Source organism: Durio zibethinus, chromosome 24 (genome assembly GCF_047325235.1).
Source record: "Durio zibethinus cultivar Kanyao isolate XHJ-2024 chromosome 24, ASM4732523v1, whole genome shotgun sequence".
Lineage (NCBI taxonomy): Eukaryota > Viridiplantae > Streptophyta > Magnoliopsida > Malvales > Malvaceae > Durio > Durio zibethinus.
The window spans coordinates 9,889,911-9,905,649 of record NC_143185.1 but is presented as its reverse complement, the minus strand read 5'-3'; positions in this window follow the sequence as shown (position 1 = coordinate 9,905,649).

Genomic DNA, 15,739 nt, shown 5'->3' with positions numbered 1-15,739 from the left:
ATTCTTTAATCGAGCCAATTTTAAAAGGGTGTGAAGATAATAGGTACTTAGGTTAGAAATCTCTTTAACTAATCCTCGTGGGATTGACATCTAGGTTTTTTAGCCATTATTATTATTTGAATGGCCTGTGTGATTGCAGAATTCCCTAATCAAGTTTTTGGCACCATTGCTGGGGATTAGGTGTAAAGAGTCTTAGGCTAATATCGTGGCTTACCATGCTCTTATATAGATTGGTTCACCCTTAGTGTACTTTTGTTAGGCTAGTTACTAACTTACCTTGTTTTTGTTTCCTTAGGTTGTACATAACTAACTTTTTTTGCGTAGATTTTTGTTTATGATTTGTTTTATCTATTTGTTTAGATAAAAATAGAGTCAACTTTTAAAGTTTTGACCAAAAATTTTGACTCTATAAAAAATCAAGTAGAGGCCATTAAAGCTAAGTATGATTCAAAGCCTATTTTTATCCATAACTTTCTAAACTCACATGATAATGGTGAAGTGTATGGTGGAGTTTGCCATAGTGATAGGTGTCTATTGACCAATACTTCCAATCTTACACAAACACCTACACTACTTAGTCTTTGGAGGTTATCCTAAGACTATATGGGCTACTAGTCTGAGACATTCCTTTAGTACACCACCTCAGTACACCTTGACTTATCCTACCGAGCATTCACTTCCATAAAAACCTCCACCACCCTAATATTCTTCACCATCACTACAAGTTTCTCAAGTGACACACTATGTTCCACCACAGTAATATTTTACTCCATCACAACACTATTCATTTTCACATCACTTTCCATCCACACCATATTCACCACCACTTCTTACATAAGAAAAGAAACTATCCATTAAGGAAATGCTCACCGAATTGCTACAAACTCAAGAAAAATACCAACAAGACCTAGAGGCATGCATTATGAATTATAGGTAATATGGTCAAAATGCAAATACCTTAAATACTTTTCTTTTAAATCCTATTCCTAGGACTATAGAGTCAAAACCTTGTTGGAAAGAGAAAAATGAGCATACATTAGGAGATCATTTGAAGAAATGAAGACCAATATGGATTGATGATGATGATGATTAGCCATTATGTTGGAGACACCACATTTTGTTAAAGTTGTGGAAGAAGAGATAATAAGGCCAGAGGACAAGTTTATGGCTAGGAAAGTTGATGACATAAGATCATTGAAGAGAGTTGAGATAGAGGATAGCATTCAAGAAAAAATTGATTTTAATATTCCACTCATACCATTTCTCGAATTCTTTGACGAACATTTACTCGATTGTGGGGAGATGCATGAGGTGGATAGATGTGTTGATAAGGTAAGCTTACTAGATAAATCATTTAACCCATTAGACATATTCCTTTTTAAATCTAGTTTCAACCTTAAGAATGAAGAGGAACTCATTAGAAAAGACTTACTTATCTAGTAGCTTTTCCATTCCTTGATCTTATACCCGAAGCTATAGACACTTCATTCTTAGAGCTTTCTCTAGATAGACCATTCATGGAAAAGAAAGTGAATGGTATAGATTTTGGAGAGGATGGTTCAATTCCCTACCTTGAGTTGCAAGAAGGTCTCAGGAATGGTTCTAATCAACAAGGAAATGAACTTTATAGTAAATCCATGCATTTTTTTGTATACTTTGAAAATCTATTATATAATGAGTTAGAAATGCATGTGTTTGAAAACCCACTGTTTACTAATTGTGATGAAGGTTATTTGACTCCACCATTAAACACAAGTCTTGTTAAGCTTACACATATGCCATCTAGGGAGGATTTTTTCATTATAGACCTTATATCCATATGCTTTATGGTGGTACCCAACTCATTAGTACTAAAGCCAATGATCCCATCTATGAGGCTATATTGCAATATGTTTAGAACATTCATAGAGCTAGGATACAATTCTACCCTTAAGCACCATATTCACTTAAAGTTTATCATTACATATTGGGAGGAGAGTAAGAGAATGAAATAGGTAGATTTGGGAAAAAAATATGGTGTGATTCTCTAACACTTGTGAAAGTCTAGCTTTTGACTTTAAATAAAGTGCTTCTTCGAAGGTAACCTAAGCTTTGCATTTCATGTTTTGTTCATTTGCTTATTTTGTTATTTTCATGTTTTGTTTGTCTTTTCATTGTACATATTAATGTCGTTTCTTTGTATAGTTGTTTGCTTTGCTTTGTAGGATGAATAAAAGCTTGAAATGGATATACTAGTTTTGGCCAAAGCATTGATGGAGATTTATCCACCATACCTCCATGATGATAGGGGAGTTTTTTTATTCCTCTCTTTTATGATTTATTGTTTTGTGCTTACACATTGAAGACAATGTGTTGTTTAAGTTTAGGGGTACTAAAAAATTGCTCAACATTTGAAAATTTTTTTAAAATTTTCCTTGATTTTTGCCTTGAAATTAAGCATAACTTATGGTAGCTTGAATCATTATTATGCTTTCTTTGATTAGTTCTTCATGAAGCTAATGATAGGTAAAGATTAAGAATGAATATAGCTTTAGGAAAAGATTGAATGTGTGTGAAATATGAGATGACACTTAGGTTTAGTGAATTCTTGAATATGGTATTCATTTGTGAATGACGTCTTGAACATTGAATTGCATTTTTTATCTAGTATTGATTATGTGAGCATGAGATTGTTTTTGCATATGTCTTTAAAGTTGTGTTTCATGATTCTAGAATTTGTTTTAATTATTTCTCGAGGTAAAATCCTAAAAGACACATGATTTGGGAAATGATACAGGTCATCTTTGATTCATTTGACCCTTTCAAGCTAACCTTGATACAATATTTCCATAGTCACCCCATTTGAGCCTTATGATATCTTTTTTTTGTTTTGAAACCACACTATAAGCTTGTAGCCTTATTCTGTATATTTCTTATCTTTTTGGTCCCTTGCCTTATATGCATTAAGACATTCATGCATCATTTGTGAGCTATGCATTATTAGGGAGGAAGGGTGGAGCTTGGATAGTTTGGGAAATTGAAAAAAAAAAAAAAAGAAAAATTCAAGCTAGCTTGCAAAAGAAAAGAAAAAGAAAAAGGAATAAAAAAAGGAAAAACCTAAAGGAAAAAAAAAGAAAAAACAAAAGCAATAAAGTGGTGAAAAAGCAAAGAAAAAAAAAAAAGAAAGAAAAATGGGCAAAATCAAATTCTCTAGTCAAACTTACCTTTCTTACCTTAAGAGCTCAGTGATGAATGATCATTGACATGTGATGCATTGTTAGGGTACTTGAGCCTAAGTGACTTTTATCATACCTTAACCTTAGCCTTACATTACAAGCTTATTAAAATCTTAAATGATCATTGGTTTTTACATTAGTCGATAAAGATGCGATAAGCAAACTTATAGAACATGAGCATGCTTTTATTGATCCTTGTTATTAATGTTTCATGCTTTGCATAACATTACTAGATTCATGCAAGGATATGTGAGAGGTGTTGCTTGCTTGTGGAACCATAGTTAGGAATGATCTTAACCTAGGTATATTCTTGTATATTAGCACTTGTTCATGATTTTACTTTAGTTTTATCCATTGTTCAATCCATGAAGCATTCATGTTGAATGAAGCATTGAAGGTATATTATGATTCTTGTTCACTCTTGTTTTTCTTGAGGACAAGCAAAAACTTAAGTTTGGGGGTTTGATCACACAAAAATTTTAGCTTTTTCATGTTTATTTTTGTGCAATTTAATTCATATTTTGGCTTGTTCTTTAAGATTTTTGTCAAAATTGATCATAAATGCACATTTCTCTCATGTGTAGGTAAAAATGGTGAAAATGAGGAATTTTGGTCAATTAAGATACATTTTGGAGAATTTTTTTATGCAAATTGTGGAAATGGCCTAAAACTAGTGTCATTAAGTTAGATTGCTTTTAAGGGAGTTTTCTTGAACATTTCTTCCATAAAATTTTTTAACATTATTTTCAGCATTTTTCTAATGATTTTATTGTTAAATTTGCTCATTGAATACTTGAATTTTTTGTAGCAAAATATGAAAATGTACATGCATGCAAGAGGCTTAACAAGGAAATGATGGTGCACTTGTGGTGTGGAATGCAACCTTTATTTGCATGAGAATTGGGCATCACATTTTGGCATTTAAAGGAAGACTTCAAGAGGTGATGACATGGCATATTGGAAAGCTTTCAATGGTCAGAACTTGAACTTTTTGGAAATGATAAAACGCATAAGGCATGCAATTTAGGAAGAACAAAGAAACCTATAAACAATCATGCACCAAGTGAGAAAACAAAGAGGAAAGGAGTCCTAGAAGCTCACTTCATTGCAGATATTTTAAAAAAAAATTTTTATGTCCCTATTCACCACTCACCTACCTATAAATAAGAGTGGAGCCAACCATTTTAGAGAGACTTTATATTAGGATTTTATTTTTCTTGTTCTTTAATATTTGCACTTTTCTTTACTACATTTTTATTTTCTTAGCAAATAAATAACCCTTGATCTTCATGTTTTCCTATTGATTTTGATTGCACGTTTACATTTCCTCAAGTATTTTTCAATTTTCTTTATGATTTTCATAATGAAACTTGCAAATTTTATTGATTTCTATCTCAAATCTACTAATTTTTCATTGATACTCCAATCTATTTTTGAATATGCTAGTTCTGACCTACTTGTGGTTTGTTATGATATCTCATTCAAATCTTACTTTTTTTTACTTAATTTTTTTTCATAATTTCCTAATCAAATTAGCTACAACATTAATAATTTAGCCTTAAACTCACACCATAGCATTCCAAATCAAGCTTGGAAGATCCATTTGGATGTAGGTGACAGGTGCAGGTCAAATATGATCAATCAAGTTTGACATGGAACTGCTCTCTCCTTGGTGAGTTTTTTGCCTTTTTTTCACTCTAAATCCTTATTTTACTTGTTTACATATTGATTCTTGCTTGATTCAGTTTATTTCTTTACATTTCATTGCTATTTGGATGCAAATTGTTGAACATATTTTGTTTTTTGCAGTTTAGTGTACTATTTAGTTTGTTAGTTCATTGAGCTATTGTGTCTTTAATTTGTTGAGGATTTTTTTTGTTAAATTTTATAGGAAATTCATTGTTGAATCATGCTTTAGCTAAGTTTTAGTTCATGTTATTTCTAGATTTGAATTTTTTTTTACTCAATTAAATGCTACAGTAACTCATTTTTTATTTTAGCTTTTTCTTATTAGTTCTTGCATTTTCTTTCAATTTTCATTCTTCAAGTTAGTTTCTCTCTTAGTTTTCTTAATGTACTTTTAAATTTCAGTTTATATTTTATTGATTTTGCTACATTGAGATTCAAATCTTTAGCTTGAAGTTTAGTTTCCATATTTCATGTAGTTTCAATTTTTATTATTTTTCACCAAAACTTGCACTTTCTTTTTAGCTTTTAATCTCCAATTCAAGTTTTCTTGTAGTCTTTTTCATGCTTTTCAAATTTGAGAGCATATTCATCTAGTTTTACATGAATTAGATTTAGAATTTTCTCTCAAGAACTAGTTTTTTCAACTTTGAAAATGATCTATAGTTTTTGTTTTTTCTTCATAATGTGTAGTTGATTTTTTTAATTCTCATTTGAAATTTGATGTTAGCTAGTTCATTAATTGTTTTTTTTTCTTTTATAGTTTACATTCATACAATTGAAGTTTATTAGAGTTAGAATTACATTTTAGCTTGTCATGCAATTTTTGTTCATAGTTGCCCTCTTGCTTTCAGCTTTTTTTTTTATTTTGCTTCAAATTGCATTTTCAACTTTTAATTATTCCTTCAATTCCATTTTATTCTTAGTTAGGCTACTATTCTCTTTAAGTTTCAAAGTGTTTTGATTAATTTCTTAGATTTAGTTATTTTACATAGTTTACATAATGCATGGCTTTGTTTGATTTTATTCTTTTAGATTAGCTTAAAAATGATCATGTTGATTCTTTAATCAAACCAACTTTAGAAAGGTATGAGGATAATAGGTACCTAGGCTAGGAATCTCTTTCACAAATCCTCATGGGATTGACATCTAGGCTTTTTAGCCTTTATTATTACTTGAACAGCCTATGCATTTGTAGAATTCCCCAATCACTCGAATATTATCCTAGGGTAACTCTTTTGTCATCAAATACACTATGATCAAAGACATCTACGACTTTTTCTCTTCAATCTAGCTGAGCTTTTTCTCATTTATGCTCTTTTCCTGTAATTATTTAATCAAGACATGTGTCGAGCTATTATTATAATTCCAAATGCTAACTTCGATAGTAAATCCACCAAGGTATTTTTTGACCTTGATACTTTTCTTGCCTCAACCCTTAGAAACATTGCTATGCATATTCATACATTTTCTAAATACTTCTTCATCCCTTCTTCCCTAGCCCTAAACTCTCCATTCACTTACCCAACCACCCATTGTGAATCACTATATTTAATGAGCTTTTATACATTTAGGTCTATTGTTAATTTTAGGCCAATGATCAGTGCTTCATATTTTGTCTCATTATTCAAAGCTTTAAATTGAAACTTCAGCATATATTAGAACTGCATATTCTTTAGGTTGGTCATAATTAAACCAACTCCATTTCATTCATTCATCGTTGACCTATCTACATAGAGTTTCCATATCTCATCTTCTTTATCGCTATCAACCATGCTAGGCTCTTTTTCAAGTTCAATTGAGGTGCACTCAACAATAAAATTAGCTAACACTTGTGACTTAAGTGCCAAACTAGACAATATATGTAAATCAAATTTATTGAGCTCAATTGTCCATTTGATCAACCTACTTCATAGTTTGGGCTTTAGTAAAATTTGCCTTAGTGGTTGGTTGGTTAAAACATTCACAATGTGAGATTAGAAATATGATCGTAGTTTTCTAGTGGAGTCACCACAACATAAGCTAGTTTTTATATTTTCTGGTATTCAAATTTAGTCCCTATCAACACTTTGTTGATGAAATATACTAGCTTCTCTTTTCTTTTCTCTTCTCAAAATAAGACCAAGTTGATAACCTAATATGTGGTTGCAATATAAAGGTATAGCACCTCATCAAGCCTCAATTTTGACAATATTACAGGTAAGGAGAGGAATTCCTTAAGTTCTTCAAAAGTCATCAAAAGTGATATGTTTTTAAATACTTTAAAGAATAGTAAACACCAATCTATTGACTTGGACATAAACCTGCTTAGTGTAACAACTATTGTTGTCAACCTTTGTACATCCTTTAATGAGGTCAATAGATTCATATCTAAAATAGCTTAAACTTTATTTGGATTAGCTTTGTTAGCCCTTTGGTTGATCATATATCTCAAGAATTTGCCCAATGTGACTCCAAAGTTGTATTTACTTGGGTCAAGTCTTATGTTATACTTCCTCAGGATGTTGAATGTTTCCTTTAAGTCTTTCAAATGTTTGTTCAACCTCTTACTTTTCACAATCATATCATCAATATATAGCTTAACATTACAGTTGATCTAACCTTTGAACATTTTGTTGACCAACCTCTAGTAGGTCACACTTACATTTTTTAGTCCGTATGGCAGCACCTTATGGTAGTATGACCCATTTTCAGTCATAAAAACTATTTTTGTTGATCCTCTTTTAGCATCTTAGTCTGATTGTCACTTGAGTATACATCTATGAAGTTAAGCAAACCATGTTCCATGCTATCATCCACTAATCTATTTATACATGGTAGAGGAAAGCTATCCTTAAGGTTGGCCTTATTGAGGTCAGCGAAGTGAACACATTTTATCCACTTTCCATGTATTTTTTAATGATTGTAGCATTTATAGCTTCTTATAAGTCCATTTAGCTTCAAAATTTTGAAAATTTTCATGAATTTGATGTGTTCAAATCTTGATTTTCAGGTTTGCATGAAAATTTTGGTTAATTTGAATGTAAATAGCATAAACCATGCAAACCATGAAAGAATGATATTCAGCCATGCACTTCATGTAAAATTAGAGGATGATATTCGATCAAGGCATAAGAAGCTCATACCAAAGCCCAATTCCATTATGCACATAAAAAAAGCTAAAAATCATGCAAACTTAGCAATATGTAGCCCAACATATAGTTGACCCAAAAACCCAATGGATAATCCTTCAACCAAAGAGGAAGTTTTATTGCATAAAGACTTTTTTTAATCTTAAAATAGTTTTAAGCCAAGTGAAATAAATCAAAAAGGTCAAGGCAAAAGTTATTATGCATAAATGACTTTTTTCAAAGAGAGTTTCTATGTAGGTTAAACAAATGAAGAAGATGTGATCTTAGAGTTTCAACTTAGCCAAATATCCTATTTGAATTACAAAAGAATGTTGACTTGGCAAGACACCTAAGCATGGAAGCACAAATGGACCAATGAAAGAGTCCCATTTGACCAACACAGGCTCTACATCTTTCAAGAGTTTCCCACATTCGCTCAAACTCTTTTCAAAATTCAAGATCACATTTCAATATTTAAAAAGTTTAAACTAAAGTGGGACTAGTCATATTCATTTCCCTTTGGCATTTCTTTGTACTATAAATAAGCTAGACCATTTCACTTATAAAGTATCCCTTGCTCTAGTTTTTACTTTATTTTTCTTCTTTTCTCCCTAGCTTTGGTTTCTAAAATTTTTTTTTTGTATTTTTTTTTATTTTTGGCTAGGGTGACATACTAGCGAAAAGTCTTGTTTTCTTAACATTTGGTTTTCAATACAATTTGTTACTCTTTATTTCTCAAGCACTCCCATTTATTTTAAAAGCTTTCCAAGTGACTAGTTGGTTAGTTATGCATTCTGATTGCACTTAAATTTTAGTATTTTCATGCTCATTTTTAATATAATTTGATTCATATTTTGGCATGTTTCTTAGGATTTTCGGCAAAATTACTCCTAAATGCACACTAATCTCATTATTGGTACAAATTATGAAATTGAGGAATTTTGGATATTTTTATGCATTTTTGGAGGATTGTTGGTGCAATTTGTGCAAATGGCCTAAGCTAGTGTCAATAGGCAAAATTAACTTTAAGGAAGATTTTTTAATTTTTCTTGCAATATTTTTTAGTATTATTTTTATGATTTTTTAGTAAAATAGGGCAAATATATTCATAAAGTGTGAAATTGTTTGTAGAAAAAAAAAGAGGGATGCAAGAAACATTGATGCAAGAAACGTGCATGGGTGCATGGGATATTGATCATGCAATTGATCGTTTTAATTTGGGTTCAAGGGCAACAAAGTTGGAAGCTTATATGGCACTTTAAGAGGCTTTGATTGATCACCAATTTGACTTTATGGAAATAGCATTATGTGTGAAATCAAGTTGCAAGTTTATTGAAAATGTTGGGCGTCAAATGAACACAACTAGACACTTGTGCACTAGCCGTGTATTAGCAAGAATGAACAAGGCTCCAGAAGTGCCCTACCAAAAGGAGAATTTTTTGGATTTTTTTAGACCTTAAAGTCTTCCCCTCTGCTTATAAATAGAGGGTGATGCCCATCCATTCGACAAGAGTTAGTTTAGGATTTAAATTTTTGTTTCTTTACTTTCTTACATTTTCTTTTCTGCACGTTACATTTTCTTAATTGCCAAACACCTTATTTGTAGCATTTTCCCTTTGGATTTCATTTCAATTTTAATGTTTCTTAACATTTTTTAAGTGCTTTTTTAGAATCTTTCAATAAAACCTCCATTTGCATTCATTTTTCAGCTCAACTCTACAGATTTCTCATGGATGGTCAAATCTGTTTTTGAATCTATCTACTTTGACATACCTGCGATTTTTGGATCATATCTCTATCAAATATTCATTGTTTTTGCTTAAATTTTTTTCATAGTTTCTTAAGTCATATAGCTACAACATAATTTAAATTTAGCTTTAGATTTATAGCACATTGATCCATATCAAAGTTGGAAGTCATGCATGAATGCAGGTGATAGATGCAGGCCAAAAGTGAATACTAACTTTGGTGTGGATTCTTTCTCTACTTTGGTTATTAGTTTGCATTCCAATCTTATTTAGATCCTTAGTTTTATTAATTACCTTGCTTAGTTTAATTTTGTGTAATTAATTTCATGCTATTAAGTATTGTTTGGTTAAACTTCTTTGATGAGGTTCTATTTTTCTAGACGCTGCACTATTTTTAAATTGAGTTTGTTGAGCCAATTTCTTTGTTTATTCAAGCCATTTGCTTGTTGATTTAGGTAGTTAACTCATAGATCTAGATCTTTTTAGCTCAAATGAAATTCATTTTCACTTTATAATTATAGGTTGAATTTTTTCTTAAGCAATTTCATGGATTGCAGTCACATCAGGTGTGGTTTTAGGTTTTGTTCATTCTTTTATAAATATTCTCTTCAACCTTGTTTTTGCAATTTAAATTTACATTTAAGTCTTCATTTAGTCCTTGATTTAGTTTTTCATTTGACAAAGGTCCTTTAGTTCAATTTAGGAGATAAACTAGAATTCAATTCCTATTTTTTTGCATGTTTGCCACTTTTGCATTACTGAGTCAATGGCGTCCATTCTTTTAGGTTATTTCCAATCCTCAGTCTTTAGATCATATTTACATGTTTTTCTTCTATTCATTCTTGTTCTTTAATCCACATGCTCACATAGGATGTTCATAGGTTGTTTTTTCTTTCATATTCATGCGTACATTTCACGTTCTAGAATTGAGTAAGTATATTAGACTTACTTAGTTTCACATCATTTGCATAAGTATTTCATGTTGACTTTTCACCATATTTTATTCTAGTTGTTACTTATTTTTGCATTTTCAGTTTAGTTATAATTTTTCATTTGCATTTTATTCATTGTTTTCATGTTTAGATATTTTTATTTGGTTTTAGTTGATTACTTGATTTTTTTAGTAGAATTTTAAATTTTTCATGGATTTTTTTTTATTGAACCAACTTTAAAAGGGTATGGGGATAAAAGGTATTTAGTTTAGAAATTTTTTTACCTAATCCTCGTGGGATTGACATCTTGACTTTTTGGTCACTATTATTAGTTGTGCGGCCTGTGCACTTGTAGTTTTATCCCGACTTAAGTTTTTGGTGTAATTGTTGGGGATTAAGAGTCAAGAGTCCTAGGTTAATATCAATCTTCACCTTCCTTTTCTATAGATTGGTTCACCTTAGTGCACTTTTGTTAGGCTAGTTACTAACTTGCCTTGTTAGTTTTCTTAGGTTGTTTACACAACTAACTATATTTGTATAGGTTTTTGTTTAGGATTTTTTTTTTCACATGTGGGATTCCTATACTTATGAGGTAGCCGAGCATCATGTAGACCATGCTACATCTTATTATTTCAATGACTACCTAGTACCATGGCCTAGTAAAGAAGACAATACCAAAATAAAGTCGACCCTTAAACATTTATCCAAAAAATTTGACTATATAGAAAATTTAGTAAAGGCCATTAAAGCTAGGTATGATCCCAAGCCTACTTGTGTCCATAACTTTTCAAGCTAACATGATAATGGTCAAGTGTATGGTGAAGTTTACTATAGTGATAGGTTTTCATATGACCAATACTTCCAATTTTACATAAACACCTACACTAGTCAAACTTGAGAGGATCATCTTAAGCACATGTAGGACACTAATCTGGGACATTCTTTTAATTTACAACCTAAGTACACCCCGACTTATCATACCAAGCTTTCATTACCACAATACCCTCTTCCATCCCAATATTCTCCTCCATCACTACAACTACCTCAAGTGCCACACTATGTTCTACCACAACAACATTTTTGTTCATCACAATACTATTTCTTTTCATATCACTTTTCATCAACACCATATTCACTACCACCTCTTACACAAGAAAAGACACTGTCCCTAGAGGTGATGCTCACTAAATTACTACAAACTCAAGAAAAATACTAATAAGACCTAAAGGCATGCATTAGGAATTCTAGGCAATATGGTCAAAATACACATGCCTTAAATACTTGCCTTTTAGATCGTATGCCTAGGACTATAGAGTTAACACCTTGTTCGAAGGAGAATGAGGAGTATACATTAAGAAATCATTTAAGGAGAGGAGGTCCGATGTGGATTGATGATGAAGAAAAGCCTATTATATTGAAGATACCACATTTTATAAAAGTTCTAAAAGAAGAGATAGTGGAGGTAAATGACAAGTTTAAGGCTACAAAAATTGATGATGATGGACTAGTTAAGGAATTTGAGACAGAGAAAGCATTCAAGAAAAAGTTGATATTGAAATTCCACTCGTACCATGTCTCGAGTTCTTTGATGATCACTTACTTGATTGTGTGGAAATGCATGAGGTGGATAAAAGTGTCGATAATGCAAGCTTACTAGATAGACCACTTAAACATTTAGACATATTCATTCTTGAATCTAGTATTAAGTTTAAGGATGAGGAGGAACTCATTAGGAAAGAACTTACTTGTCTAGTAGCTTCTCCATTCTTTGATTTTATACTTACAGCTATCGACACCTCATTCTTAGAGCTTCCTTTAGATAGACCACCCATGGATGAAAATGTAAGTGAAAATGATTTTGGAAAGGATGGCTTAATTCCTTACATTGATTTGTAAGATTGTTTTAACAATGGCCCTTATTAATAAAAAAGTGAACCTCATAGTATAACCATGCTATTTCCTTGGTTCTTTGAGAATTTGTTATATGATGAGTTGGAAATATATGTATTTGAGAACTCACTATTTAATGATTGTGATGAAGATGGTTTAACTCCACCATTAGACACAACCCTTGTTGAGCTTACACTTATACCATCCAAAGGATTTTTTTTTTATCTTAGAGCCTTAACCCATATTCTCCATGATGGTACCTTATTTGTTGGTACTAAAGCCAATGACTACCTCTATTGATCCATATTACAATATACTTAGAGTATTCATAGAGGTGGGATATGAATCTACCCTCGAGCATCGAGATTACTCAAAGCTTACAATTACAAATTTGGTGCAAAAGAACAAAATGAAATGGGTAGATTTAGGAAGAAAATTTGGTATGATTCTCTAACACCAATGAAAGTCAAGCTTTTGACTTTAAATAAAGTGCTTCTTGAGAGGCAACCTAAGCTTTACATTTCATGTTTTGTTTTCATATATTTTGCTTATCTTTTCTTGTACATATTGATGTGGTTTCTTTGTGTAGTGGCTTTCTTTATTTTGTAGGTTGAATAAAAGCTTGAAATGGATACACTAGTTTCAGTGAAAGCTTTCATAGAAGATTCAACCGCTAGCCTGCATGATGATAGGGGAGTTTCTTTATTCCTTTCTCTTGTGTTTTATTGGTTTATGCTTACACATTAAGGAAAATGTGTTGTTTAAGTTTGGGGGTATAGGAAAATTGCTCAAAATTTGAAAAGTTTTTCAAAATTTCCTTGATTTTGCCTTGAAATTTAGCTTAACATGTGGTAGCTTGAATCATTATTATGTTTTCTTTTCTTAGTTCTTCATGAAGCCAATGACAAGTAGAAATTGAAAATGATTATAGCTTTAGGAAAAGATTGAATTTATGTGTGAAATATGAGATGATGCTTAGGTTTTAGTAAATTCTTGAATATGATATTCATTTGTGAATGATGCTTTGAACATTGAAATGCATTTTTTTTATGTATTAATTATGTGAGCACGAGATTGCTTTTACATTGGTCTTTAGAGTTTTATTTCATGATTCTAGAATTTATTTTGATCATTTCTCAAGAAAAAATCTTAGAAGACACATGATTAGAGAAATGATATAGGCCATCTTTGGATCGTTTATGCCTTTCAAGCCAACCATGATACAATATTTCTATAGTCACCCCATTTAATCCTTATGATGCCTTTTCTTTGTTTTGAAACCACACTACAAGCCTATAACCTTATTTTATATATTTCTTATCTTTTTTATCCCTTACCTTATATATGCATTAGGATATTCATACACCATTTGTGAGCTATGCATTGTTAGGGAAGAAGGGAGGAGCTTGGAAAAAATGAGAAATTGAAAAAAACTAAAAAAAAAAAAGTCAATTTAGCTTACAAAAGAAAAGGAAATGAAAAGCAAAAACAATAAAGTTGTGAAAAAGAAAAGAAAAGCAAGAAAATGGGGACAATCAAAGTTCAGGGGGTGATTCTTTGGTCAACCTTACCTTTCTCACCTTGGCAGCTCAACTATGGATGATCCTAGACAAGTGATGCATTGTTAGGGTACTTGAGCCTAAGTGACTTTAATCATACATTGACTCTAACCTTACATTACAAGCTTATGAAAGTCCTAAATGAACCTTATTTATATGTTTATCTACATTAGTGGAGAGAAATATGATAAGCAAACTTATGAAACATGAGCATACTTTATTGATCCTTGTTATTAAAGTTTCATGTTTTGTATAAAATTACTAGATTTCATGCAAGGATATGTGAGAGGCATTGCTTGCTTATGAAACCATAGTTAGGAATGATCTTAGCCAAGGTAGATTTTTATATATTAGCACTTGTTCATGATTTTACTTTAGTTATATTCATTGATCAATTCATGAGGCATTTTATGTTGAATGAAGTGTTAGCAGACAAAATTGACATTAAGGGAGTTTTCTTAATTTTTCTTGGAATATTTTTAGTATTATTTTCATAGTTTTTTTAGTAAAATGTAGGACAAATATATTCATAAATTGTGTGAAATTGTTTGCAAAAAAAAAATAGTAAGAGGGATGGAAGAAACATTAATGCAAGAAATGTGCTTGGGGATATGGAATATTGGTCATCCAATTGGCCATTTCAAGTTGGGTTCAAGAGCAGCCAAGCTAAGAGGTTATGTGGCACTTTAAAAGGCTTTGATTGGTCACCAATTTGACTTTGTGGAAGCAGCATTACATGTGAAATCAAGTTGCAAGTTTATTAAAGAAGCTAGGTGTCAAATAAACACAACCAGAATCATGCACACTAGTCGTGTATTGGTGAGAATGAAGAAGGCTCTACAAGTGCCCAACCAAATGAAGAATATTGTGGATTTTTTTAAACCTTAAGCTCCTTCCCTTTATGTATAAATAGGGGTAAGGGACCAGTCATTTGAGGAGAGTTAGTTTAGGATTTAAATTTCTATTTCTATATTTTCTTTTCTACACTTTACATTTTATCAGTTGCCAAACACTTTATTTCTAGAATTTTCCCTTTAAATTCCATTGCAATTTTATTGTTTCTTAAGCGTTTTTAAGTGTTTTTCCATAATCATTCAATAAAATTTCCATTTACGTTCATTTTCCAACCCAAATCTACTGATTGCTCATGGTTGTTCAAATTTGTTTTTGAATCTTTATGCTTTGACATACTTGCAATTTTTCGATCATATCTCTATCAAATATTCATTGTTTTTGGTCAAATTTTTTTCATAGTTTCCTAAGTCATAAAGCTACAACATAGTTTAAATTTAGCTTTAGATTCAGAGTTTAAATTTAGCTTTAGATTCAGAACACATTAATCCATATCAAGGTTGGAAGTCATGTATATATGCAAGTGACAGGAGCAGGCTAAGAGTGGATACTAACTTTGGCGTGGATTTTTTCTCCACTTTGACAATTTTTTTGCATTTCTTTCTTCTTTAGATCTTTAGTTTTATTAGTTAACTTGCTTAATTTAATTTTGTGCAATTTATTTCATGTTTTTAAGTGTTGTTTGGTTAATTTTCTTTGATGAGGCTATGTTTTTCTAAATTTCACACTATTTTTGAAACCGAGTTT